This window comes from Diabrotica virgifera, chromosome 3 (genome assembly GCF_917563875.1).
Source record: "Diabrotica virgifera virgifera chromosome 3, PGI_DIABVI_V3a".
NCBI lineage: Eukaryota > Metazoa > Arthropoda > Insecta > Coleoptera > Chrysomelidae > Diabrotica > Diabrotica virgifera.
Window position 1 is genome coordinate 97,251,212 of NC_065445.1, and position 27,558 is coordinate 97,278,769.

Genomic DNA, 27,558 nt, shown 5'->3' on the forward strand with positions numbered 1-27,558 from the left:
AGATTTTCTGAAAATAACAACTGTAATAAACACTGAAAGTGGCACATGTATAAACAAGACTCATAAAAGACGTATGTATAAAAAAGGATTAATAATTTTGTTTCTATTTTCAATAATAAGATACCTACTTGCTACTTGTTGCATTTTACTGTTTAGTTTTTTTTTTAATTAAAATAAATGGAATTTCAAGGAAAATTTGTTTTTGTCTTGCTTATTATTGTGGAATTAGTGTAGGGTGTGGTTGTGTTTGGAAGCTTTTCGGCATTTGCCCAAATTACAAATACCCACAACCCGACGTGGGTAAAATAGATTACCCATGTCGGGTTATGGATATTATGACCTCCGGTGAACGTGTTTATTTCGGCAATTGAGTACTTTCGTTTACCCACAATACGTTCTGGGTATTTCTCTTCGGCCAATGTCCGAATAAAATGCTCACTCCGCGACGTGGGTAATTCACGTTGTCCACATCGCGAAGTGAGTAAAAATTTCGGACATTGTCCGAATTTGGAGTTTGAGTGTAACATCTACATTTGGTTATTTAATTAAGCGTGTTTTTTTTAATGCCAAAACCCCAACCCCAAACCAACTTTAATCTCACGATTGCTTACATTTATTGTCCGATTATTAGCTGCCGAAAAAAGATTCAGGAAAATAGAAATAGGGCTATCTAAAACAAAATGTGATATTGTGGGATATCAGTGCAGTAAGTAAAATTGTCAATATAGTCCTGTCGCCAGGGGGGGTACAACGGCCTCGTTAATTCAGATGGACTTACCCAAGTTTTTTTTATGTATTTTGACCCGTAGAACACGAATTTTTTGGGTAACAGTTGATCCGGATGTCGATAAGATTGTTATAGACCAAGAACTTGAGGAATCAAATAACAGCGATTTTTGGCAAAACAAAACAATATTTTGTATTTTTTGGGTCATTTTAAGCAAAAAATATTTCTACAAGTTTTTTAGTAGGATGCACAGTTTTCGAGATAAACGCGGTTGAACTTTCAAAAAATCGAAAAACTGCAATTTTTAAACCCGAATAACTTTTGATTAAAAAGTAAAACAGCAATTCTGCTTAGCGCCTTTGAAAGTTCAAGTCAAATTATGTCGGTTTTGATTATTTGCATTGCTAAAAATTTATTGTGTTACTGTTAAACAAAGCTACAAACAACTAGTGCGTGAGTGATGTTTCTATGATTTCTCATTTAAAATCGAACGAGTAGGTAGAATAGGTACTAGTGCAATCAAGACTATTTCTACGTTACATGCGTTAAAACGCATGTAAAAGCACGGGAAACCCTACGTGTTTATAGCTTTGTTAAACAATAAAAAAATAAATTTTTACCAATGCAAATAATCAAAACCGATATAATTTGACTTAAACTTTCAAATGCGGTAAGCAGACTTGCTATTTTATTTTTTAATCAAAAGTTATTCGGGTTCAAAAATTGCAATTTTTCGATTTTTTTAAAGTTCAACCGCGTTTATCTCGAAAACTGTGCATCCTACGAAAAAACTTGTAGAAATATTTTTTACTTAAAATGGCCCAAAAAATACAAAATATTGTTTTGTTTTGCCAAAAATCGCTGTTATTTGATTCCTCAAGTTCTTGGTCTATAACAATCTTATCGACATCCGGATCAACTGTTACCCAAAAAATTCGTGTTCTACGGGTCAAAATACATAAAAAAAACTTGAGTAAGTCCATCTGAATTAACGAGGCCGTTGTACCCCCCCTGGCGACAGGACTAATATTAATGAGTCACAAAAAATTAAATTTTTATAATTTATTAATGTTTTGTATTTTGAAAGCGATTTCCTAAGTGGAAATCGAAACGTCAAAATACTTTATTTTTTATATTTATTAAGCGCAACAGGCCTTGTAGGCCAATGGCTAAAATGTTTACATTTCTGATTACATAAATAATAAATAACTTAAGGCTATGGGTACATAATTCGCAAATATTTTACGGCTATCCCTAACTTTTCTGTCTTTACACGGCAAATTACGTGTAGTAAAATTCTCACTGGTATGGAAACTGCAGAGGTAAACATTAGGTTGACAGTGACATTGTCAGTAGAAAGGTAGAGATGGCTATTTCGGTTTCGTTCAGTTTTTGAATGTTCTTGTATTCTTGAATCTTTACTTGTATAAATGATAGGATTATTTTTCACTAATTATGTATTCAGTGGTTACCATTATATACATACTATACAAATAGTCGAAGAAGAAAAAAAGTTGTAAAGTTATTTTAATAATGTCCTGTTACCATGGAAAGCCTAGATAAGGTTTGAACATGTGAAGAACTGCGTTGTATAAATGTAGTATTACTCAACTAATTTATAAAGACTTTATTTATTTCTTTATTTGCGCAAATTAAAATATGGGACGTTGTTACAAGAAATGTGTTACTGAAAAGCGAAGAAACATACGGTGAGCTCAATTGAAGTAAGTACTTTTTTACAAAAATCAAATTAATTACTTTTGTATTTTTCAAATTAATTTTAAATTTATAGTGAAAATATGATCTATAAAATCTATCGGTAAACCAATAATTTTCGCATTAAATTTTATTCTCGTTTAAAGAAGTAAACTATATGTTGGATTGTTGGAAGTTTTTGCCGATTGTAGATTGTAGATATGTTTGTGGTCATATCAAATGATTTATTACTATGATCACTACAAAGCGCAACGCCAGCCGTGTCTGCATTACACCAATCATGATGGAATTAGTTTTCCATGTGCTTGTGATTTGTGAATTCACATTTTTAAGTACCAAATTATTAGAATTGTACATGAGTAAAAATGAGTGACTCAGATCCGAAGCGACAAAAGAGTTACGCGAGGATAAAAATGAACAATTGTTATTTGTTAATCTTCTTCAGAATTATTAAATTTTATTTGATAAAAGAATGACCCCAAAAATTACGAATCTTCTTAGTTTGTAAATTTTTCTATGACACACATTCATAAATCCTGCCATATTGTAACAAAAAAACACCTACGCCGAAGACGTCCACCCACCAACTTCACTTAAACTGAAGCAAAATACTACTAAACAAGCACATACTTCAAAAGCGTAGTACATTCTTCTATGTAGGCTGGTAAATAGTAGCAAATACTACGGAGAAAAGCAAATGCTTTTTAAGTGTAGTGAAATCTTCAAAAATGTAGTACGTACTTGAAGCATTAGCATTTGCTACATTTTATGCCACCATGGGCAGTTTACTTTATAGCTAAACTCGTACCTATTTACGGTTATCGGAACAAACTCTTATAAAATGATACTTTTATTTGAATTGTAATGACTTGAAATACTTGGATTTTCCATAAATAATATATAAACAATAAATAAAACATTAAATCAATTATTATTTTTCAAATACAGTATCAATACTATTTAATAAACAACTCTTTGATTGATTTTATTATCATCGTAAAAGCGTTAAAAAGCAGTAGCAGAATGAACTGCTATATCAAAATAGCGGGTCGGACACATCTCTACTTGTCACTGTCTTGAGTCTTGTCATAACATTATATTCGAATGAGTGCATTGTATGACAAAGATAGCGAATGTTCGATTTCCACGGACATGGTGTCCATTTTTTTCGAATCCTGAAAAAAATAATAAATATTTTTAAAACATTTAAACACAAAATGAAAGACTAAATTATTATCGAGGGCCGAAAGTCCCTTAGAATATATAAGAAGTTTCTTTCGAATGAGATATTTGTAATTAAAAATCACGCTACATTTTCTCTTAGTTTTTCACCCCTGTAACTTACTAAAATAAACATTATAGAAGTTCTCAGGGACTTTCGGCCCTCGCTAATAACGTAATCTTTCATTCTGCGTTTAAATTTTTCAAAAATACTTATTAGTTTTCTCAGGATTCGAAAAAAATTAATCCCCATTTGAATAGCATTGCAGCCGAAAATACGTACCGATCCTCTTAATATAACTTACACAACTTATAATTCAATTTTATTTAATTACACTTCAGTCTATTTATACACTCCTTCACGACCTCCCTAAATCTCCTTCTGACCAATGCTAGTTCTTTACATCTCTCAATGTTACTTTTCTTCAAGTCTTCGTACACACTGTCCTTCCATCTTTTTTCTTGGCCTGCCTTTCCTTCTCTTTTGTATTGGTCTCCGTGAGAGTACCATTTTTGGCATTCGTTTACTTCCCAATCTCTCGATGTGTCCCAAATATCGTATTCTCTGTGCTTTGATCGTCGTCGTGATCGTTGGCTCTTGATATATTTCTTTCAATTCTTTATTGGTTCTTCTTCTCCACTGACCTTCTATTTTCACACCTCCATATATTGCTCTTTGCATTTTTCTCTCCCATCTTTCTAAAAGGTCTGTTTCTGACTTTTTGAGCACCCATGTTTCGCATGCGCATGTTACTGTAGGTCTGATAACAGTCTTATAAATTCTTATTTTTGTTCTTCTTGATACGTATTTGGATTTCAATAATGTGAGTAATGCTCCATATATTTTATTTTCTTTAGCTATTCTTGCCTTTATCTCCTCTTCTTCTTGACCATTTTCATCTATTTTGGCTCCCAGGTAAATAATTTCTGTGGCTCTTTTGAACGAGTATGTTTTTTCTCCATCTATGTATTTGTACTATGATGTTATTTTATTTTTCTTTTTGGATCTCTCCCATTATCATATACTTTGTCTTTTCTTCATTTATTTTAAGTCCGAATGTTTTGGCTTCTGTTATGTTTTTCATTAATTTTTGTAGTTACTTTTTGATTGTTGCTAATAGCGTCAGATCATCTGCAAATGTTATGCATTGGTGGCCGTTTTTAAATATCGTTCCTTGCATGTTTATTCTGCTTTTTCTGATTATTCCTTCCAATGTTAGATTGAATGCAGTTGTTGATAGTGGGTCTCCTTGTAGTAATCCTTCCTTGGTTTCAAACTTTTTGGATGTATACCCTTTCCATGCTATTTCGTTTGTTGTGTTTTCCATCGTTATCTTTACCATCCTGACAATTTTACTTGGTATCCCCAATTCTTTCATCAGTTCGTACATCTACTGTCTGTTTACTGTATCGTAGGCCTGTAAAGTCGATAAACAAAGCGCATAGTACTGTTTTATGTTCGTAACAGGTAATCTGTATTTCTTTTAAGGCAAATATTTGATCCGTCGTGAATCTGTTGTTTCTAAAACCTGCCTGGTATTCTCCCAATATTTTTTCCTAATATTGATTTAGCCTTTTTCTTATACTTTGTGCCAAGATTTTGTAAACCAGCGGTTCTCAACCTTTTTGAGTGATGTACCACCTACAGTTATTTTTATTATTTTTGGTACCACCTATATTTTAAATTGTATTATCAATACTTAATAAGTACTACTATTTTAATTTTTTCTGTGTTTTGTGTATCACCGCCAATAATGATATGTACCACCAGTTGTACATGTACCACAGATTGAGAACCTCTGTTGTAAACTATTTCTAGTAATGCGATGCCTCTATAGTTTTTCATGACCATTTTCAGTACTGTTTTATGTTCGTAACAGGTAATCTGTATTTCTTTTAAGGCAAATAGTTGATCCGTCGTGAATCTGTTGTTTCTAAAACCTGCCTGGTATTCTCCCAATATTTTTTCCTAATATTGATTTAGCCTTTTTCTTATACTTTGTGCCAAGATTTTGTAAACTATTTCTAGTAGTGCGATGCCTCTATAGTTTTCGCATAGCATTCTATCACATTTTTTATGTATAGGGCATATCCTTACTATGGTCTACTCTTCTGGCATTTTTTCTACTTCCCATATTCTTTTTATCAGGTCATATATTTATTTTTGTAGTCTTTTCCCTCCTCATTTTATCATTTCGGCCGATATTTCTGTTATTCCTGGGCTATTGTTATTTTTCAGGCTCTTTATTTCGTTCTCTATTTCTTGTTCTGTGGGTATTTCTATTGCTATCTGATCATCTTCAATTTCATGGTTTGTTTCCATTGGTACTTCGCTCTTATTTAGCAGTTCTGTGAAATAGTTTTGCCAGTTTCCCATTATTTTTTCCGGCTCATTTAGCAGCATTCCTTTATTATATCTCATGTATGGGTTGTTTTTTTTTGATATCATCTTTCCATTTTTTTGCTTCCTGGTAGAATGATCTTACTTTTTTTGAAATGTTTCTTCTATTTCTTTCAGTTTGTTCTCGTTGTATTTTATCTTTTTGCTTCTACATTTCCTTTTCATGATTTTTCTTAATTCTCTGTATTCTTCTCTATTGTTATCTTGGTCATTTGTGAGATTTTGGATTCTTACCTTTCTGATTGCTTCTGCTACTTCTTGACATTCTTCATCATATCTTTTGTTTTGTGTTTTCTCTTGGTTTTCGCTAGGGTTACTTGACTTGTGTTCAAGATTGCTTCTTTTATTTTTTCCCATTGTTTGTCTGGGTTTGTCGTTTCTTGTTCCCTGATTAGTCTGTTGGTTATTCCCTGTTCATACTTCTTCTGTGTGTTATTATCTTTTAATAGTTCTATGTTGAATTGTTTTCCAATTTCTTGTTTTGTTTTATTGCTTTTCTTTTTGTTATGCTCGATTTTGTATTTTGCTCTCACCAATAGTGGTCTGAGTTACAGTCCGCTCCTCTCATGCTTTTTACATTTATTACATTGTTTGCATGTTTCTTCTCTATTAAAATATGGTCTATCTGATTTACTGTCTTTTTATCAGGGAAAATATACGTTCCTTTATATATATATATATATATATATATATATATATATATATATATATATATATATATATATATATATATATATATATATATATATATATATATATATATATTTACTCCCAGCGTATGAAGTGAGCCACATATCAAAAGAAACTGCGGTTGAAGTGAGGTCCTGTACAAAGTGAGGTCCAGTATACGGACCTCACTTAGTCAATCAATGTAAGACTTTTTCGTAGACATGTACTGATAGCAAATACTGTTTTTTTACAGAAAAAAGTGGGACCTCACTTTGTATGGTCCACATCAATTTTTAGTTCAGAGATTTTCCGCATAGAGGCGCTGACTTTGGCGTATATTTTCTAACCATGTATATTCTATGCCCTGTTGAATAACTTACGATACACATAGTGAGGACCATACAACTGGCAACATCTGTTCAACCAATCTTTAAAACAGTGGATCGTCGCATAAATTCAAACAGTACAAAAATGTTTAATACTTTAATCCTTTTTGAGAGCGTAGGCGCAAAATTTCGGTTGAGTTCTTTTTAAACGCATTTATTTTTTTCGAATCCTGAGATAACTAATAGGTATTTTTAAAAAATTTAAACTCAAAATAGAAGACTCCATTATTCCCGAGGGCAGATAGTCCCTTATAATGAAAAAAAGTTTCTTTTGAATGATATATTTAAAATTAAAAATCAGACTATGTTTTTTCACCCCTGTGACTTATTAAAATAAATATTATAGAAGTTCTCAACGACTTTCGACCATGGATAATACAGTAATATTTCTTTCTGCGTTTAAATTTTTCAAAAATACTTAAGGTTTTCTCAGTATTCGAAAAAAATGAACGCATTTAAAAATAATTCGAGCGAAATTTTTGAGCATATGCTCTCAGAAAGGCTTAAAATAATATAAATTTTTGTAATCAGTATTTCAATAGTTATTTATGATATAAGTGTTAAAAGTACACGTTTAAGGCACGCATGTGAAAGTTTGCAGAATAAGCGACAGCGAGTTCTGCAATTCACATGAGTGCCTTAAAAATGTACTTTTTAACACGCATATCATACAATATTTTTTCTACAAACGTAATTACAGGACAATATCTACAAAAACTACTAAAAATTTTTATTTCATTAGTAGTTCCAAAATGACACAAAATCTAGGCATCTGATAAAAAAGTTTATTTGAAGAAAGTGTATTTTTTTGTTCTTCTTAATGGCGGTACAGACTCGTTTTTTTAATATTGTATTTATTTACAGAGTAATTTCCACATATTAATATATTTTTCAAATTGGGCTCTGTACCGCCATTCTTTATTATATTACAAATACGTGTGCCAAATATCTCGAAAAAATATTCAAAATTACAGCCTTAATCTTGGAACGCGTTTTGGCTACCTGTTGATCGCTACTGTATCACCTTAAAAATAAATTCGATAAACCAATTCATCATTTATTGCCATCAAAAAATTTCAGTAGGTAGTATTTTTTAACACGTTTGTATAATACCTTTCATTTCCTAAGAATTATGTATTATTTAAAAATTACATAATGGAGATTCCTAATCGTATTTCGGTATTCACATTTCATACAAGAGTCTCAAAGTACTCAAGTACATATAAACAATTTTTAGATGATTTTGGGAATATCGATTTCAAGCAGATCACTTACCTTTTTATGTAAATATTCATGTGTTTCATAAAAGCTGATGTGACACTTTCGTCCAGTTCTTTATTAGTAAATAAAAGTTGAATTATGGTTGTTTGGGTTAATAATTACTTCGCATATTATTTATAATACATATAGTAGGGGAGCAAAGTATGCTAAATGTGCAGTCACTCGAGCGCTTAGGGGACCTATTGGGTTGTGATTATTAGGTTCTAAAACCAAAAAAGTTAAGTAAAATTTTCCATTTTAGTGGGGACTTTCCATATTTTAATTTAATTTTCCATTTCCAACACCCGTTTTCTCCGATTATAGCGCCACCTATCCATAATTAGAAAAAATGTTTCGAATAAAAGTTGCTTATTTTTACGCAAAGAATCCAAATCTGTAATAAAAAATAGGGGTTCCTATTTAAGAATTTAAAGTAACCCCCCCCCCACCTCCGTGGGGGTCGTGTTTGGTACCATTCGATAGATTTCAGAAAAAATATTCAGAAATTGTAGTGTATTACCTATAAGAAATTACCGTTAAGCCGGGTCCAGACTATGTAACAAAACATGTTAAATAACAAAGTTTTGTAACTTGTTACAAAATTTTAAATAAAAGAGTTTTAAAACACAGTGTTGTATAACATTTTTCTGGTTATATAGCATGTTTTATGTTATCCAACAGATGTCGGTAAACATCAAAGAAAGTTATAAAACCGCACCGCGACTGATCTACACCTAAAAACATGTTATTGAAACATTTCTCTGGCATAGTACGCGAGCAGCAACCGTTGGAGTCATATCGCCTTGTTCATTCTGGAGTGATTGTGCTAGATTTTTCTTTGCTCTGTTCACGTAGGGTTATTTACGCGATGAAATTGTCGAAAGAACTGACTACTCATTTAATTGAGCTATTTCGTAAGTAACGAGTATTATGGGATTGCTGTGGGATGAGCTACATTTATTGATTAAAAAAAAACAAATAAAAAACACGATGAATAGACTGAAATAGAAGTGAAAATAGATACAGAAACTATAATTAAAACTAATGCACGTACGCCTATAACTCAAGCCAACAATTGAAAAGCAATACGCGGAACCTTAACAGCAAATCGGTGCAAATCAACTCTAAATTTGACATAAATAATATTCTCTACAGAGCAGAGTGTTCAGACATAAAACTTTAACATTCACTTCATTCGCTACACAGATGCAGACTGCTTCATCAGCTACTCAAACAGGCACTCAATCATACAATATATCTGAGCCTTTCTATTCCGTCCACTACATCTACATCCGCTACTTCTCCAGCTACACCAATTCAAACAGACAGTGACACTCAATCATGAACAGGTGAAGAAGATAATACTGAGGAATTAAATTTTACAGAAATGTTATACTTCCTCTCTGAAACAATGAGTAAAAAGTTTAAAAAATATACTTTGCTAATAATATAACTGTTAATCTTTCTCTTACTGGAATTGCATCTCGAAATGTCTTTCCTGCCTATTTTATGGCCGATTTCATTTATAAGAAATTCAAAATCAGAACTTTCTATTCTTAAGAAGCTTTTAAAACTGCCATCACATTTAATGTGTCGTGTCGATGGGTCTATGTTATCTCTTTCCAGATCAGCTAAAAGAGCTGTACCACTACCTATATTTTGCTCGAGCTGCTAATGAAGGACACACCCAAAATATTAATTTAACACGCCGGTGTCGCCTCCACAATATTATACAAGCTGCTGTTGATATGAAGAGATCCTCCATACTTATATGACGCAATTTTATATACTACCTAACCTACCAGCTATCCATCTAAAATTCTGCAAAATTTATGCGCATGTTGTTGTTTTGTTTTTTGTTATATAGTCTGGATACTCATGCTATATATAACAAGTTACATTGTTATTAGCATGTTTTGTTACATAGTCTAGACCCGGCTTTAAAAGTTCCCCGTTTCAGGAAAAAATATTGTCTAAGAGTGACTAGTGACCTAGTGGGTAGACCTCGGATAAACTCGGATTCGTAAAGCAGAGGTTTAGATTTCAAATCCGGGGTGTGGATCTCCGATTTTTTTTATTTATTGTTACTGCATTCATGTCTATAGACAATGTTGCAATCTATTATGAGCACAATAAAAAAATATAGTAATAAAATAATAAATAAATATTCCAAAAAAAACAAGAAAAAAAATACAATCACTGGAAGCGAAACTAAACAATACGGAAGAAATATAACCACTGGATTCGGAACTGGATATGGAACTGGATAATATTAGAAAACTGATATTATAATATGTAAGCACTACGAGCCTAGTAGGCCCATGGCTTGATGTACTATTCTTTTCCACTCCCTTTTGTCAGTCGCTTTTCTTTCCCAGTTCCTTAAGTTAATTCTTCTCATATCTTCTCTAACTCCATTACTCCATCGTGACCTCGGTCTTCCTCTTCGTCTTTTCCCTGCCAATGCACTAGATAGTACCATTCTGGGAATTCTAGATGGAATCATCCTCTGCACATGGCCCAACCATCTAAGTCTTTGCGCCTTAATTACTGCTAGTATGTTAGGATCTTGATAGAGCTCAGTTAGTTCCTTATTTGTTCTTCTTACCCATTGTCCATTTAAGTTTTTCCCACCAAAGATTTTGTGCAGTATTTTCCTCTCCCAAACTAATAACAATTCTTGATGTTTTTTTGTTGTGACCCATGTTTCAGAAGCATACGTTACTATCGGCCTTGTTACGGTCTTGTAAGTTCTTAGTTTTGCTCTTCGTGATATATTTTTACTTCTTAACAACCCATTAAAAGCAAATATAGCGCGGTTGCCCGACATAATTCTCTTTTGTATTTCTTCTTCACAGTTATGATCTCTTGTGAAGACAGTTCCTAAGTACTCAAATCTCTCAACTTCTTCGAATTTATACTGTGTTCCCTTCGCTGTTGTCATTGTTATGTATTGCCCCCGAACGAATTGCTTATTTGTTCATTCCATATACTTTGTTTTTGCTTCATTTATATACAATCCTTTGGTTGCTGCCCTCTCCTCGAGTTTCATGACTGTTTCTATAAGTTCTATTTTGCTCCTAGCCAAGATTACCAAATCGTCTGCGAATGCCAAGCACTAATGTTTTTTGTGGTAGATCAGACCTGTTCTATTAATGTTTGCTTCCTGTATAACCTTTTCTAGTAATATGCTAAACATTATAGACGATAATGGATCACCCTGCCGCACTCCTTGTTTGACCTCAAAGCTTTCTGTTATAGTATTGTTTATCTTGACTTTATTATACTGATATATTGTAACAAAATAATTATTGACCTACCCTCGTATACCAGCTCCCGTCTCCGCACAGACAGAACACTATCGATGTTTCGAGATACGCCGATGCAGCGCCGATGACGTGCAAGCGGTCACATGGACATAGCTGGAGATATATAGATATTTCTGGAATATCTGTATCGCATATATAAATAGGACATATTTGTAAATAGAGTTAGTCTTAAGCTAAAGTTTGTAAAGTAAACTTGTATAAATAAAAAATAAAGTCGTATATAAATTACGAACCGCTAGTTTTATTGTAATTAGAAGTAATTACAGTAAATAACCGCTACAGTGGTGTTAACGGTGTGGAGTGTAAATAAATGAAAAGTGAAAAAAAGACTTTTGAACTTTATTCGTCGGGAATAATCGGAGTGCGTTAATTGTTCGGTATTCGGAAAGACTTTTGAACTTTATTCGTCGGGAATAATTGAAGTGCGTTGATTGTTCGGTATTCGGAAAGACTTAGACATTTTGAAAAGTACGTGTGTGCCGACCAAAGATGTTGCTACAAGAACTGACCATAAAACAGCTCCGTGAACAATTAGAAGAGTACGAATTAGACAGCAGTGGGTGCAAGATAGTCCTACAAGCACGACTCAAGGATGTCCTCACGAAGAACGGAGATGACCCAGAGACGTTCCACTTCCAGTCAGCAGAACAAGTAATCTTATCGAAATTAAAAACTGTTTCTGAAACGATCAATGAAACTTCTAGAAAAAGCGACGATAAATTCGAAAATGTTGCTAAAAGATTCGACGAGACTTCTCAAAAGATTGATGAAACTTGTAGAAAAAGCGACGATAAATTCGAAAATGTTGCTAAAAGATTCGACGAGACTTCTCAAAAGATTGATGAAACTTGTAGAAAAAGCGACGATAAATTCGAAAATGTTGCTAAAAGATTCGATGAGACTTCTCAAATAATTAAAGACGTATGTAGTCAAAACAATGAGAAATTCGAAAGTGTTTCGCAAAAGATTGACGAAACTTTTAAAGAGGTCTGTAGACAAAACAACGAAAAACTTGAAGAAGTTTGTAGACAGAACGACGAGAAATTTGAAGAAGTTTCTAGAACATTCGATAAGATGCAGAAAAGTGTAGAGACCGTAGAAGAAAAGATCAAACAACTAGAGAGCATGATAACCGATACAAAAGTACAACCATCAGTTAATGCAGCAGCGTTAGATCCTGTGGTGAAAGATGAACTACCGAGAGACGAAACGTCGCATAATATGAGATTCAAATTACCACCATTTGATGGAAAGTCCTCTTGGTCCATATACCTTAAACAATTTGAAGCTATTGCGACCGCCAATCATTGGACCGAACAAGAAAAGGCTGTTTCCTTGACTGCTGCTTTACGAGGTGATGCTGCAGATATATTAAGGTCAATTCCCAAGGGTCAAGAAAATTGTTACCAGACCTTGTTCACTCGTCTAGCAAAACGCTATGGAGATGCCCGTCTACAACAAGTATACAAAGCACAACTGCGAAGTAGAAGTCAACGAGCAAGTGAGAATCTGCAAGAATTTGAAGCAAATGTGGCTCGTGTGGTGCGGTTGGCTTATCCAGAGGTGCCAGACAGCGTTTTAGAAGAAATTGCAGTAGATACCTTCGTCAATGGGCTGAAAGATAATGAACTATAGAAAGCTTTACGACTAGCAAGACCGAAAGTTTTAGATGAAGCACTTGCTATTGCATTGGAACACGAAACGGCTAGTCAAACTTCACGAGGCCATAGAGTAAGAACCATTGAAGAAAGTGACGAACACAACGATGAACGTCTGGAGGAAATTATACGGAGTATTAAGTAATCAGATGCCAAAGAGACGCGAGCCTAGATGTTGGAATTGTGGAGACGTAGGCCACATTCGTCGTAATTGTAAGAAGATCGTACAGCCGTCGGAAAACTAGAGCGGGTCGACACCAAGGGGCAACTGCCGACCTCGAGAACTAGAGCCCCCATAGTAACTGTCAACCTTACGTCCTCCGGTGGAATCCACAACTTATACATCGAAGGTCGTATCAGTAATAGATGTAGATCATTTTTGGTGGATACAGGTGCAACGAGAACTATCGCACGTCCAGATGTAGTACGAGACCATAATAAATTATCACCTGCAACAGTAAAGCTTAGAACAGCGACTGGTGAGCTAATTAATACATATGGCGAGGCTAATATGTCAGTATCCATTGGCCAGACCACAGTTGAACATCAAGTATTAATTGCCGAGATCTCCGACGAATTCATATTGGGGATGGACGTACTAAGGAAAGTGGGGGCAATATTGGATGTTCAAAATGGAGTTTTCAAGATCAATGGTGAAGAGTTGCCCTTTCACGACGACAAAGAAGATGTCATCCGCTTACTTACTACATGCGACGTAACCATACCCGGTAATAGTGAGAAAATTCTGATGACCATGCTTGATGGACACTGCCGAGAGGGAAGTTTAAGGATGGTCGAAGATGTTGATAATGTCGAGTTCCTAACGGCGAAAACTTTGGTAAAAGTTCGAGATGCGATCCCTGTAAGAGTTATGAATTTAAGGGAAACTGCTATCAAGTTAAGTAGAGGAGCTTTGATCGGGCAGTGTGTTCCCGTGGCTTCAATTTGCTCTGTGAATACCAATGAGAAATCATCGAAGGCGAAGTATCCAAAGGAGCTTGTTGAGATGATCATTGAAAGATGCCAAGATCTTGATCATGAACGAACGGAAAAAGTGACATCTATGCTGATAGAGTATCAAGATGTTTTTGCTATTGACACGAAGGATAAGGGAAAAACAAGCATAGTAACGCATAAAATAAATACCGGAGACGCTCAGCCAATCAGACAACGGCCTAGACGACTTCCATTTGCGAAAAGAGATGAAGCCGAAGAGATTATCAAGGATATGGACAAACAAGGGGTAATTGAACCATCGAACAGTCCATGGACATCACCAGTAGTTCTGGTAAAGAAGAAAGATGGTTCAACGCGTTTTTGTATCGACTACCGCCAGCTCAATGCGGTAACAAAAAAAGATAGTTATCCTTTGCCCAGAATAGACGATACATTGGATACTCTCTCCGGTTCTCGTTGGTTTTCCACACTCGATTTAAAAAGTGGATATTGGCAAGTAGACATGGAGCCAGCCGATCGGGAGAAAACCGCATTTTCGATAGGATCAGGGCTTTGGCAGTTTACGGCTATGCCGTTTGGTTTATGTAATGCCCCTGCCACATTTGAAAGATTAATGGAGGCAGTTTTAAGAGGTCTAACATGGAAAACATGCCTGGTTTACTTGGATGATGTAATTGTGGTTGGAAGGTCCTTTGATGAACATGCCAAGAATCTAATAGACGTCTTTCAACGATTGAGGGCAGCGAACTTGAAGTTAAGTCCGAAGAAATGTCACATGTTTCGACGAGAAGTTAAGTACTTAGGACATATTGTATCGAGTAATGGTGTAACAGCTGATCCTGAAAAGATTGATGCAATTAAAGATTGGCCAGTACCAAAAGATAAACATGAAATTAGAAGTTTCCTTGGCCTATGTACATATTACCGACGATTTGTCAAAGGATTTGCCAATATATCCAAGCCCCTAACAAAGTTGACGGAGGAGGGCAAAGAATATACATGGAGTGAGGAGTGTCAAAAAGCTTTCGAACAACTACAAAGGGCTCTGATCAGTGCACCGATATTAAGCTACCCGGGACAGGCAGGAAAATTTGTTTTGGATACCGATGCTAGCAACAGTGCCATAGGAGCTGTTCTCTCACAAATCCAGGATGGACAGGAAAAAGTCATCGCTTATTTCAGCAAAGTCCTGTCGAAACCAGAAAGAAACTATTGCGTTACCAGAAGAGAACTGCTGGGTGTAGTGAAGGCTTGCGAACATTTCCATAAATACTTGTACGGCAGAAAGTTCCTTCTTCGAACAGATCACGCTGCTCTAAAATGGCTCATACAATTCCGTAATCCAGAGGGCCAGATGGCAAGATGGTTAGAACGACTTCAAGAATATGATTATGAGATAGAACACAGGGCCGGAAGAGTTCATTCAAATGCTGATGCCCTTTCGAGACGACCATGTAGTGCAAATTGTAATCACTGTGCCAAATTAGAGGAACGATTTTGCCCCGTGAGACGAACCACCGTCGTTAATGAGCAATGGCAGCCACAACAGTTACAAGAAGCCCAAGAAGACGATCCATGTATAAAAAGAGTATTGGATTGGATGCGTCGAGGTGAGAGACCTAGTTGGCAAAACATTAGTGCATGTAGTCCGGAAGTCAAGGCCTACTGGAGCCAATGGAATTGCCTGATACTAAAAGATGATCTTCTGTACAGAACCTTTGAGAACGATGATGGTACAGAATCTAAGCTTCAGTTGATTGTACCTAAAAGTAAAGTGTCAGAAGTATTGCGTCAGTTGCATGACGGTACATCAGGTGGACACTTTGGTATTACGAAGACTCTGCAAAAGGTTCGAGAACGGTTCTATTGGGTGAACTGTAAAGATGATGTAAGAAGATGGTGCCGGAAATGTGAACTGTGTGCATCCGGTAATGGTCCAGTTGGTAAAAAGAGAGCACCCATGAGACAGTACAATGTTGGAAGTCCTATGGAAAGAGTAGCAATCGACATTGCAGGTCCATTTCCAGAAACCGATGCTGGAAATAAATACATTCTGGTAGCCATGGACTATTTTACGAAATGGACCGAGGCCTATGCATTACCGAATCAAGAAGCTGCTACCGTTGCAGAGGTACTTGTTAAAGAATTCTTCAGAGATCCACTCCGACCAAGGGCGAAACTTTGAGTCAGCTCTTTTCCAAAACGTTTGTAAATTGATTGGTGCCAATAAGACCAGAACAACACCCCTGCATCCTCAATCAGATGGAATGGTCGAGAGGATGAACCGAACGATGGGTAAACACTTGTCCAAAGTTGTATCTGAACATCAGCGAGATTGGGACCAACACATTCATTTATTCCTGATGGCCTACCGCTCGGCCGTGAATGAAACTACAGGTCAAACACCAACCTGCCTGATGTTGGGTCGTGAAGTTCGTTTGCCCTGCGACCTAGAGTTTGGCTGCAGACCTTCCGAGGAATATGTTGCAGGCGAAGAATACGTAGACCGCCTGAAGTTACGAATGAACAACATTCATGAACTTGCCCGACAACACATCCAGATAGCCAGTGACAGAATGAAAGATCAATATGATTCTCGTTGCAAGAATGAAAGCTTCGAAGTAGGTGATCTTGTCTGGCTTTATAATCCACAACGTCGTCGAGGCCTGTGTCCTAAACTGCAAAGACAATGGGAAGGTCCGTATGAAGTTAAGAAGAAAATAAATGACGTAATATACAGAATTAAGAAGTTACCAAACGGTAAACCAAAAGTTATTCACATAAATCGTCTTGCACCATATGCTGGCTCAAATGAAACAGAGGAAGCCCGAGTCCTCCAACAGGAGATGAAAGATGCACCACAGCCAAGTTTTAAGGAATTTATGTCAAATTACGCAGAAAGAAAGAGTGCTAGATTCGGCGTGACCACAGAAGTTCAGCAAGATCTGTTTGGTGTTCCAGAAAACGTCTCTCTAGCCCACTGTGTTGCACAAGACCTCGAGATGACTAAAGGAATCTCGTCCGTATTCAATAGAAAGTTCGGCCGCCTGGACGAGTTAAGGAATCAACAACCTAAAATTGGAAGAGTATTGCGATTGGAAGATGGTCCTCGATCTTTGCTGTATATAGTGACCAGGAAGTCTTATACGGACACGCCAAGCTACGAGAACATATGGCGTGCTCTAACTAATTTGAAGAAAATGGTCTGTAATTATGACATCAAAGATTTGGCTTTACCAAAAATTGGCCATGCAGTAGAAAATCTGGATTGGAAGATTGTGAGAAGCATGCTGGAAGTGATCTTCAGAGAAACTGGCGTACGGATTACTGTGTGTTGCATGAACCCGAAGATGTCATACCCTTCAAAGACAGTAGACTGTTACTTCTTTTCTAGGGGTGTATGCAGAGCTGGAGGATCCTGTAGATTCCGCCATCCTGGGCCATCTAGAGTTGCTGATCGGGACGCTCAGATCTTAAGAGGGGAGCAGTGTAACAAAATAATTATTGACCTACCCTCGTATACCAGCTCCCGTCTCCGCACAGACAGAACACTATCGATGTTTCGAGATACGCCGATGCAGCGCCGATGACGTGCAAGCGGTCACATGGACATAGCTGGAGATATATAGATATTTCTGGAATATCTGTATCGCATATATAAATAGGACATATTTGTAAATAGAGTTAGTCTTAAGCTAAAGTTTGTAAAGTAAACTTGTATAAATAAAAAATAAAGTCGTATATAAATTACGAACCGCTAGTTTTATTGTAATTAGAAGTAATTACAGTAAATAACCGCTACAATATCATACTGATATTGTTTAAAAACACTAATAATATTGCTATAAAATGTTAATCAATTTTATTTATTGTTATAAGAATCAAAGGTAAATATGATTTGGCGAATGAAGCCTTTTAGGTTTCGCAGTCAATATCCCAAACACACACACATGTTGCAATCTATTTCAATACGGTTTATAGTACAAACTATACATTTAATATCAAAATAGTGGGATATATTTTTTTAGTTGAGGACACTTGGTCACATTGCATTGTTTCAAGATAAGGTGAAATATCTTCAATAAATGGAAAAAAGCATGTATGTCATATATTATAATACTTTCTATACTCTTAATATGTAGTCTCGTATAAATTTGTAGTGACATGATTTTAAGTATAAGAACAAGAAGCTTGCAACAATTTTCAGAGAAAATAGAAAACTAAAACTATTTTAAAATGATTATTCGAAATAAAACATATGCACATATTCACTGTATTTGCCATCTAGTGGAATAACTGTAAAATTAAGTCAGTAAAAAAGGTACATTAATAGAAATATGCTTTATTGTCATGAAAAATTTAACAATTTTATAGACAAAGCTTACAAGAATCATAAATAAAAACAATAACAAATACAATTTACTAAAATTATAGAAATCGTCAATATAAATAAAACATAATAAAGTCAAATAAAAATCAGTAACAATCTATTGCAAAATTTAAAAAAAATTTCAAATTGCGTAATCTACCTTAAGAAATTTAATAAGTGATTTAATTTAATAAGTGATTTAATAAGTTACGCTGCTGCATATGACACTCAAATATAGATTAAGATTCTACTTATACATAAGAATACTGTAATTTCTTAGTTATTGGTTAAGAAACTCTGCTATTGAATAATATGGTCTTTCAGATAAATAGGCTTTTGTCATTTTACGGAACTTGGAGAAAGATGTTACAGATTTAAGTTGTAGAGGGAGATGGTTGTATAGTTTTTTTGCAGAATATAATATAGATTTCTTTACTAACTCACTGGACGGGATCGGTAAATAGATGTCAAAAGTAGAATTTCTGGTGGAATAGTCATGTCTAGGTCTTTCTGGAAAGACATGTAGATGTTTACGAATCAAGCAAACAGTTTCGAAAATATATAAAGAAGGTAATGTTAGAATTCTGTGATCTTTAAAGTAGCTTCTGCAATGTGTTGTTCTTCTGAGGCCAAACAGATATCTGATTGCTCTTTTTTGCAATTTAAAAATAACATCGCATTGGGCAGCTGTACCAAAACCCCAAAAAGGCAGACCATATCGAAGATGGGACTCGAACAATGAAAAGTATGTTATTTTGGAAGAGGCTAAATCCATTTCCTTCGAGACAGATCTTATTGCAAAGCAAGCTGAGGATAGTTTCTTGCTTAACACATCGATATGAAGGGACCATTAAGGTTGCTATCTAAAAAAATACCAAGAAACTTTACAGAATCAACGATACTGATCTGGCTGTTATGAAGAGGTAAGGGTTGAAGAGTTCCTTTATAGGGTAATGCGACTGTTTTATCTACGTTAAAAGAGAGTAAATTAGAATCTGACCAGGATTTTATTGTGAGTAGATCAGAAGTTATAGTAGCATGAAGAGTTGCGATATTTGAGTTGCTCCAAGTGATACTGGTATCGTCAGCAAAAAGAAAAACTTTTCCATCGATTTTTAAACTAGTGCCCTAATAACACAAAACATTCCATGAATGTTCCTAGAATGTACACACAGGACATTGAAAACATTCCTGGAATGTCCCCAAATGCACACGAATGTCCCTGGAAAGTACCAGGAAAGTGCTGTGTCAGCATTTTAAATATTCTTAGAATGTTCTGTTGGAACATTCCATGAATGTCTACGAATGTTCTTTGGACATTCACAGTCTATTTTTTAGACTGAATGTCTTGTTGGAACATTCCATGAATGTTCTTTGGACATTCACAGTATATTTTTAGACTGAATGTCTTGTTAGAACATTCCATGAATGTCTACGAACGTTCTTTGAACATTCACAGTATATTTTTTAGACATTCACTGAAATATATCGTCAGTAATGTGACAATACCTCCTATATGTTTTTTCATGAGGTTTGCAGGAGACGAAAAACATTTTTTAAGGTCACTTTCTGGTTTCGTACGTATTCTGACTTTTTTTGTAGTAAATAGATAGTTGAATTTACTGCAAAACAAGTCAAAAAATATATGAAAACAGGAGGTGGCTGAAACAAGTTTTTAGTCTATCTTACAAATCTCTTGAAAAAAACAGATAGGAGGTACTGTCACATCACTGACGATATATGGCCATACCAAATAATACATCCTTGATAAATATAAACATTTTTATTGCAAAAAATCTTTACATACATTTTTTAATGTAATTTGCTGACATTCCTAAATATTATAAAAAAATGTGTCACATTTGCTTTGTAAACCTTTCTTTTGCTTTTCGTAGCCACATATTCTGTTTCCTTTCTGGTTTTTTGTAGACCACTTCTCTCAGCTGATTCTAAAAGAAAATAAAATAAAAGGTAATTTTTCTATCCTTTACAATTAACAATCAGAAGAAATATTATTTACAGGTAATAATATGCATAAATAATAATAATAAAAAAATAAATATTAAATATTTAAATAAATAATAAATAATATTTAATAAATAAAATAATAATAACGAACATTTTGTATTTTGACAACGACATCCGATGTGGAAGTAGAAACCTTAATAAAATTATTTTTTCAAGTAAATTGTGGCTTATTTCCCCATTAGAATAATTAATTACAAAAAAGCCACAAAGAAATAGATTTTTCACAAACAAATAAGTATTTAGTATTCATTATATTTATTGTTTTTATTATTTACTTTAATGTCCTACTGGTACATTATTTGACAAATAATGACATTTCGAAGTCTGTTAAGTACGATATAACGCCCTTGGGCATTAAATTTAAATAACGACTTAGATACTGTCAAGTTGACAAATATCAACCTAAGTAAAACTATGGTTACCACAATTACGTTACTACTGTTACTGTTAAATGTACTTATAAAAACTAATCAATTCAAAATTCATTCAAATTTTTCGCATATAAAGAATAATTTAGTGGGACATTAAACGTTGAAGGCACCACAGGTATTATAATAATAACGCTTTCGGTCAACGTATATCCCTATAATACCCTTGGTACCTTAATAACTGTAACATAAGATTATACCTTAATTCTTGTTTTCGATTTCTGATGTTTTTATTTATTTACATTGAATATTAATCTGTTTTGTTGTATAATCTACTTTGCAATAATTATGTGATATATTTGACTTAAAATGAATTCAAAAATTTTTTGTAGTTGGGCAACAATGTCAACTTAGATCTCCGATGTAGATAATGAATTACAACAGTATCTATATTGTATGGACTGTATTATTAATTAGGTTATGCATATACCTGTGTGACATAAGCTATTGGAACAGCACAGTCTCTCAAACGAACAGATGAAAGTGAAGTTCTGTCAAATATCTTTTTCTAAAAAGTGTTTTGAACATACTCCTCTATTAACAAATCTGATCTATACTTCATGTCTTCTTCGCAGGATCTTCTGGAAAGCTAAAAATACAAAATATATGCATTACTAAGCATTATTAACAAATTTTAGTTTTAAATAAAATATATGATTAATGAACTCACAAAATTATTATAAAACAGCTTAGAAATTGTTTATTAGTATAGTCGGTTCCCCAAACTCAGACACAACTGGCTAGTGATTTTAGTAGGTAATTTTTTTTGTTTTTGGCCAATTTTGCCAAAATTACAGTAATTAGTACTGAGACTGAGTTTAGCAAATCGACTATAATATTCTGTGTATTCATTAGTTGGTACTGCATATTATAGTGTGTGGTCTACCATCCTATTTATAAACGCATACACTAGCAAAAACGCAAAAAGAATTATTTTAGTTTTACAAATCCTTTTGTTATTACCTATCTCTATTTACTATTTTAGTTAGGAATAAGCGAAGTTTGTGGCTTATTCACAATTATTATTAAAATAATAAATGGATATGACCAATTATTAACTTATAAAATAAAATAATAATTCTTCTGATTTATGCCTTTTATTCACTTTGTTATATCTACATTACTTAAAAGATTTTTTATGAATAGTATTATTAGGGTATTAATAGTATTAATTTATTTTCTGAAATACAGGGCATGCTTTCGTTTACATATTTGCATATTGCATACTAACCTTTTAATAGGGCTTTTCATTCACAGCATCTTCTATGATTCACAGTCATTTGTTTTGAGCTTCTGTCATAACATAATTGAAACATAACATATTATGACTCATAACATAATTGAAACGTTATTCCTGCAGAATTTTTTATCTACATTTGTTTCTGCTACTCCAACTGCGTTAAAAACAGGACACCATTTTATGCACTATGTTAATAATACTATTAATGCTATTATAAAAGTATCCGAATTAAAAAAATATTCTTAAAAAGCACAAATAATAAATAATACAAACAACAATCCACGGCAAGACAAAGCCGGGCAAGGTCGCCAAGATGAAGATGCCAAGATGGCCGAAGCGAGGTCGTTGGTTGGTCGTTTTTAGTCACGTGATGCCCTCTCAAGCGCCATGCACAAAATATATGCAAGGCGAATTTGAAAATGAAGGCAAAAGAAATAAATATAAATGCCTCTCTTGGGTTTTGCATAAGTTATAAGTATTTTTTTTTATTAACAAAATCGCATTCCAAATTGAATATTCGCGAACAATAATTTTTATTACATTTGTATGTTTATAATATTGTATTAATTGAACTTGGGAAACTCTTTAAATTTGACATATTATTGCACTGTAGGCCTAAAATGTCACTTAGTTTGTCTGGTATGTTATAAGTAATGTTGTATCTCTTACACGTATGTATTATTTCGCAACTTAAAATATAGGAACATTGGTAGTATGTTCACAGAATGTCTTATGGTAACATTCCAGGAATAATTTAAACATATGTTCACCGAATGTTCCCTAAATGTCCAGGACATTCAAATATTGATAGAACTTTGGTAGTACATTCCTGGAATGTTGTGTGTTGTTAGGGTGATGTCATTAATAAAGATAAGGAAAAGTAAAGGACCCAATACTGAACCTTGTGGTACCCCACATACAACATTTCTGAGACTAGAGTCTGTATCATTTGCTCTAACCAGTTGTTTCCTATTTTCCAAGTAAGATTGAAACCAGTTCAAAGAAATACCTCGAATTCCATAGAAATCTAGTTTTTTTATCAAAATGTCGTGATTTACACAATCAAAAGCTTTGGCATAATCACAAAAAACAGTGGAAGTGTGGAGATTATTGTTTAATGCTTGATAAACCTCATGTAGTACAGAAAACATGGCATCGGTGGTACATTTATTATTTAAAAAGCCGAACTGATTTTGTGATAAAATCTTGTTATCAACGAGAAAGGACATAAGTCGGGCTTTTATGAGTCTTTCAATAATTTTGGAGAGTACCGGTAGTAATGCAATAGGTCTATAATTGCAGGCAATAGATTTTTCACCACCCTTATGAAGAGGAATAATGATGGCCGTCTTTAGGCACTCTGGAAATTTACCTTTCTCAAAAGAATCATTTATTAGAGAGATGAGGACTCCCAACACATTGTCTGGGAGATTTGAGAAAATTTTTATGGATAGTCCATCGGTACTACAGGAAGATTTGCTTTTGATACTCTTGATTGTTTGGATCAGTTCAGATTTACCAATCGGTCTTATAAAGAATGAATTCGAAACCTTTCTTGAATTAGGGAGATAGGAAATGGGATCTTGTTGTGACACAATAGTTGATGTTATATTTTTACTCACATTAACAAAGTATTCATTTAGATTTTCTGGGTCTGGAAGGGAAAATGTTTGAGCTGTGTGAGTTTTACTTCGAAGATCGTTTATTATGGACCAAGTTTCTTTTGCAACACTTTTGGAGCTTCTGAGACGATTTTGATAATACAATTTTTTAGCCGATTTTATAAGTTTTAAATAGATTGCTCTGTACTTGGTGATATATTCAATAACAGAGACGTTGGTAGTAAATTTTTTGATATACAGTAGTGAACGCATGTTTTTGGCTAATATGCGGACACCTTTGGTAGTCCAGGGTTTGCGATGTTTTTGCTTAATTGTGATTAAAGGAAATGCTGTATTGAAGATACAGACCAGCTTATTCAAAAAATCACTGAAATTATGATCGACGTCCAAGGAAGGAAAGTGCCACTCAGAGGTTAAGCATAAATTTTGGAATTTACGAAAGTTCCGACCGGAAAAAATCCTGCCTAAAAGTCGAGTTTTCGAGGAGGACTTGCTAAAGATGTTAAACTTCGTATAAACCGCTTCATGATCAGATAGTCCCGCATTAACAGTTGTAGCGCAGACATCAAGGGGTGAGAAATCTGAGACAATATAATCAATTATGGTAGATGAAGTCTTTGAAATCCTTGTAGGAGAATCAATGTGCATTGATAGACCATATGATTCAAATATGTTGACCAGGGATATTTGTGTAGCACAAGCAGCAGCATAATTAATGTTGAAGTCCCCGCATAAAATTTTTCTGCTTTTATGTGGCAGGTCATCTAACAAATTAAGCAGGTTCTGAAAAAATAGTTCCACGGAAGAGTCAGGTGATCTGTAAATGCAAATAATATAAAGATTAAGGTTCTTACTGTAAACTAAGGAAAACTCAAAGAATGCTTCACTTAATAGAAAGTCATATTTTGTTACTAGAGAAAAATCATTATTTGTAGAAAGAATTAGGGTGCCTCCATGAGCTGAACTTGGACGGTCATACCTAGCAATAGTGGAATATTTTTCTACAAAAAAAGGCTCGTTGACTTCAAGCCAGTGCTCAGTAACCGCAACTATCGGTGGAAACCCTAATTCCTCTAGAAACAGAAATAATTCATCAGTTTTATATCTTATAGAACGAATATTAATCAGAACCATGCTAAAGTTGTTATCACTAAAATAATTTGAGGATTCTAGTCACTCAGAACACGTCGTGATGTTTAAAAATTTCGTCTTGGAGAGGCAGCGGAATAGTAGTTTCGGTGGCATTCCCTTGATTTTTGTAGGTGAATAATTCTTTCCGAAGTTAGAAAAGACCTAAAAGCAGCAAGATCAGCGTCTACCTCATCTGCACCAATTCCGTAAGCATCATTAAAATCTAGAAGAATTTTTCGTAAATCTTCACTCTTTGTAGGAAGTCCTTCGGAAGCCAGAAACAATTTAACACTTGTGTTGGTATACCCATCATAAAATACTGATGCAGGTTGGTCGTGTAAATAAGCAAGATGAAGTTTAATGGCCTTTAAGATATCCGGTTCGCTTAATCTGGCTAAAAGATATCGACTATTAGAGTTATTGGTTAATCTAACTCTTGGTGGGGTCAATGGATCCAGATTAGTCGATGGTTCTAAAGTATCTTTCTTAATGAAATTAATATGGGTATGGAACGGATTCTCAGTTTTGCAAATTTCGATGGCCTGTTTGTCTGTTTTTATATTTGTGCTCTGAACTTCATCTTTGTTGTTGCATAAACTGCTATTTGAATTTTCCAGGCTAATAGGACTTCTGATATTCTTCGGATTCTTATGTGACTCAGATGAAAGCGTTGGTTCGGAATATGAAGATTCGATAGACCATTTAATGTTTACACCAGGTGGCCAAATGCCCTTATTAAATAATAGGTTAATAGATGTTCTAGATTTTATACCTATTTTGAATGAAGAACCAGTTGTTGTGTCGGCATCTTTAAGGAGGGCATAACATCTTATATATTCCTTGATACCTAGCTTCTCTTTAATATAGTGAACCACTTGTATAGGGGTGTATATTGGGCTCAAGTTACTAATAACTACAAAGTGACACTTATCTTCTGTAATTTTTGACTTTTGCTCTGCATTTGCTTCGAAATGTTGAGGCTCTTCAGTCTGAGTACTTGAGGTGGCATAACATGTATTTTTCTTCAATACCTCTTTTTTCGTTGGTATGGTAGATAGACTTTTGGTAAGATTGCTAATTTGATTCGATATTTCATTGATGTTTGAAGAGAGCCTATCTAATCCCAACTTAATATCAGTTGAATTTGATTCTTGGATTTGAACCTTAATAGTCTCATCTGAACCCCCGAAAAAAACTGACAATATATTAAAAATATCATGCTCTATCTGCCTAACAGATTTTAAAACCTTTTCAGGATTCAGCCGGTTATTTAGTTTATGGATCTCATCAATTTTTTTCGTAAGATAGTCCAGTTTGTCTTCATTTTTTGTCAACAAATCGTAAGTCTCAATGAAAATGGGCAAATTATCAGTAAGTTTCTTAGTAACTTGAGTTAAAGCTTCAAAGTTCTCTAGTGGTATTTGATTTTTTGATAAGTTGGTTATCTTTTCGTTTAAATATCTTAAGCTAGGAGAGTCACATACTGTACAAAAGAATCTTAGATGGGGAAATTTTTGTTCCAATAGGGCTTTAGTGGTGGACTTGTTTAATTTTGTGCATCGCATACAGAAATTTCTGCGGCAATCTCCATCGCACCGCAATCGATTATATTTATCTGAATCCGCAAACTTTTCAAGGCAGTTGTCACAGTTGTAAAACATGGTTTAAAGGTTAGATATGCAATAAACTGGGTCGAATGAAAATAAACAAAAAAAATTGAACACTTACACTAGTTTCACAACACTCCAAAACAAAACAATAAAACAATAACAAAACAAAACATTTAAACAATGAGCAGCTGGCCGATCAAATCAAAACACAACCGACTGACTCCGCGACCAAAGACTGACTGTTAAGTTTAATTAAATTAAGTGAATCATCTTGTATACTAAAGTTAAGGTTGGAAAATTGTCGTTTCAAAATGAAAATCGACATGGGCAACAGTACCTATACTAAAATACACTCTGTATAGATAATTATGTCAATGTTAATAATGCTGGATAGAGAATTGAATATCCTTTCAAATGAGCTAGCACACGCCCCTATTCCCTATTTAAAAATAAGGGGCGGTGGAAATGGAAGGGAGGGGGTTGAAAAATGACAGATATGTATGTACCGTAAAAACTGTGTTTCCCTTAGATCAAAAGTCGGACTTTTATATTTATATGTTAAGTTCAATATAAATTTCACATAACTGAACTATCACTGTATCCTCCATTTTGATTATTATTGTTCTTAACTAACGCTATTTTCAAAATTCTTGCTTTCCTATCCATCTTTAATGTAAATTATTAAAAAATATAAAATATTTCTTTATTAACGCTAGTCTCCGATAAGGCTACCGTGATTTAATGCTGAGGTACTAAAATGTTATAAAATTAACAAACAGTACGAGCAAGAACAAAGAGTCCACATC

At 34.3% G+C, this 27,558-nt stretch overlaps 1 protein-coding gene and 1 long non-coding RNA gene across 3 annotated transcripts in view; both read right to left on the reverse strand.

Annotated features, from left to right (window-relative positions):
• Positions 1-27,558, reverse strand: part of LOC126881965 (uncharacterized) — a 121,662-nt gene that overhangs the window by 83,982 nt on the left and 10,122 nt on the right. The window lies entirely within an intron of this gene.
• Positions 20,462-22,640, reverse strand: LOC126881967 (uncharacterized). Its single transcript, XR_007697066.1, has 3 exons — positions 22,381-22,640; positions 21,580-21,738; positions 20,462-20,642 (listed from the first exon to the last, which is right to left on the reverse strand). It is a non-coding gene; the product is annotated as an uncharacterized LOC126881967 (long non-coding RNA).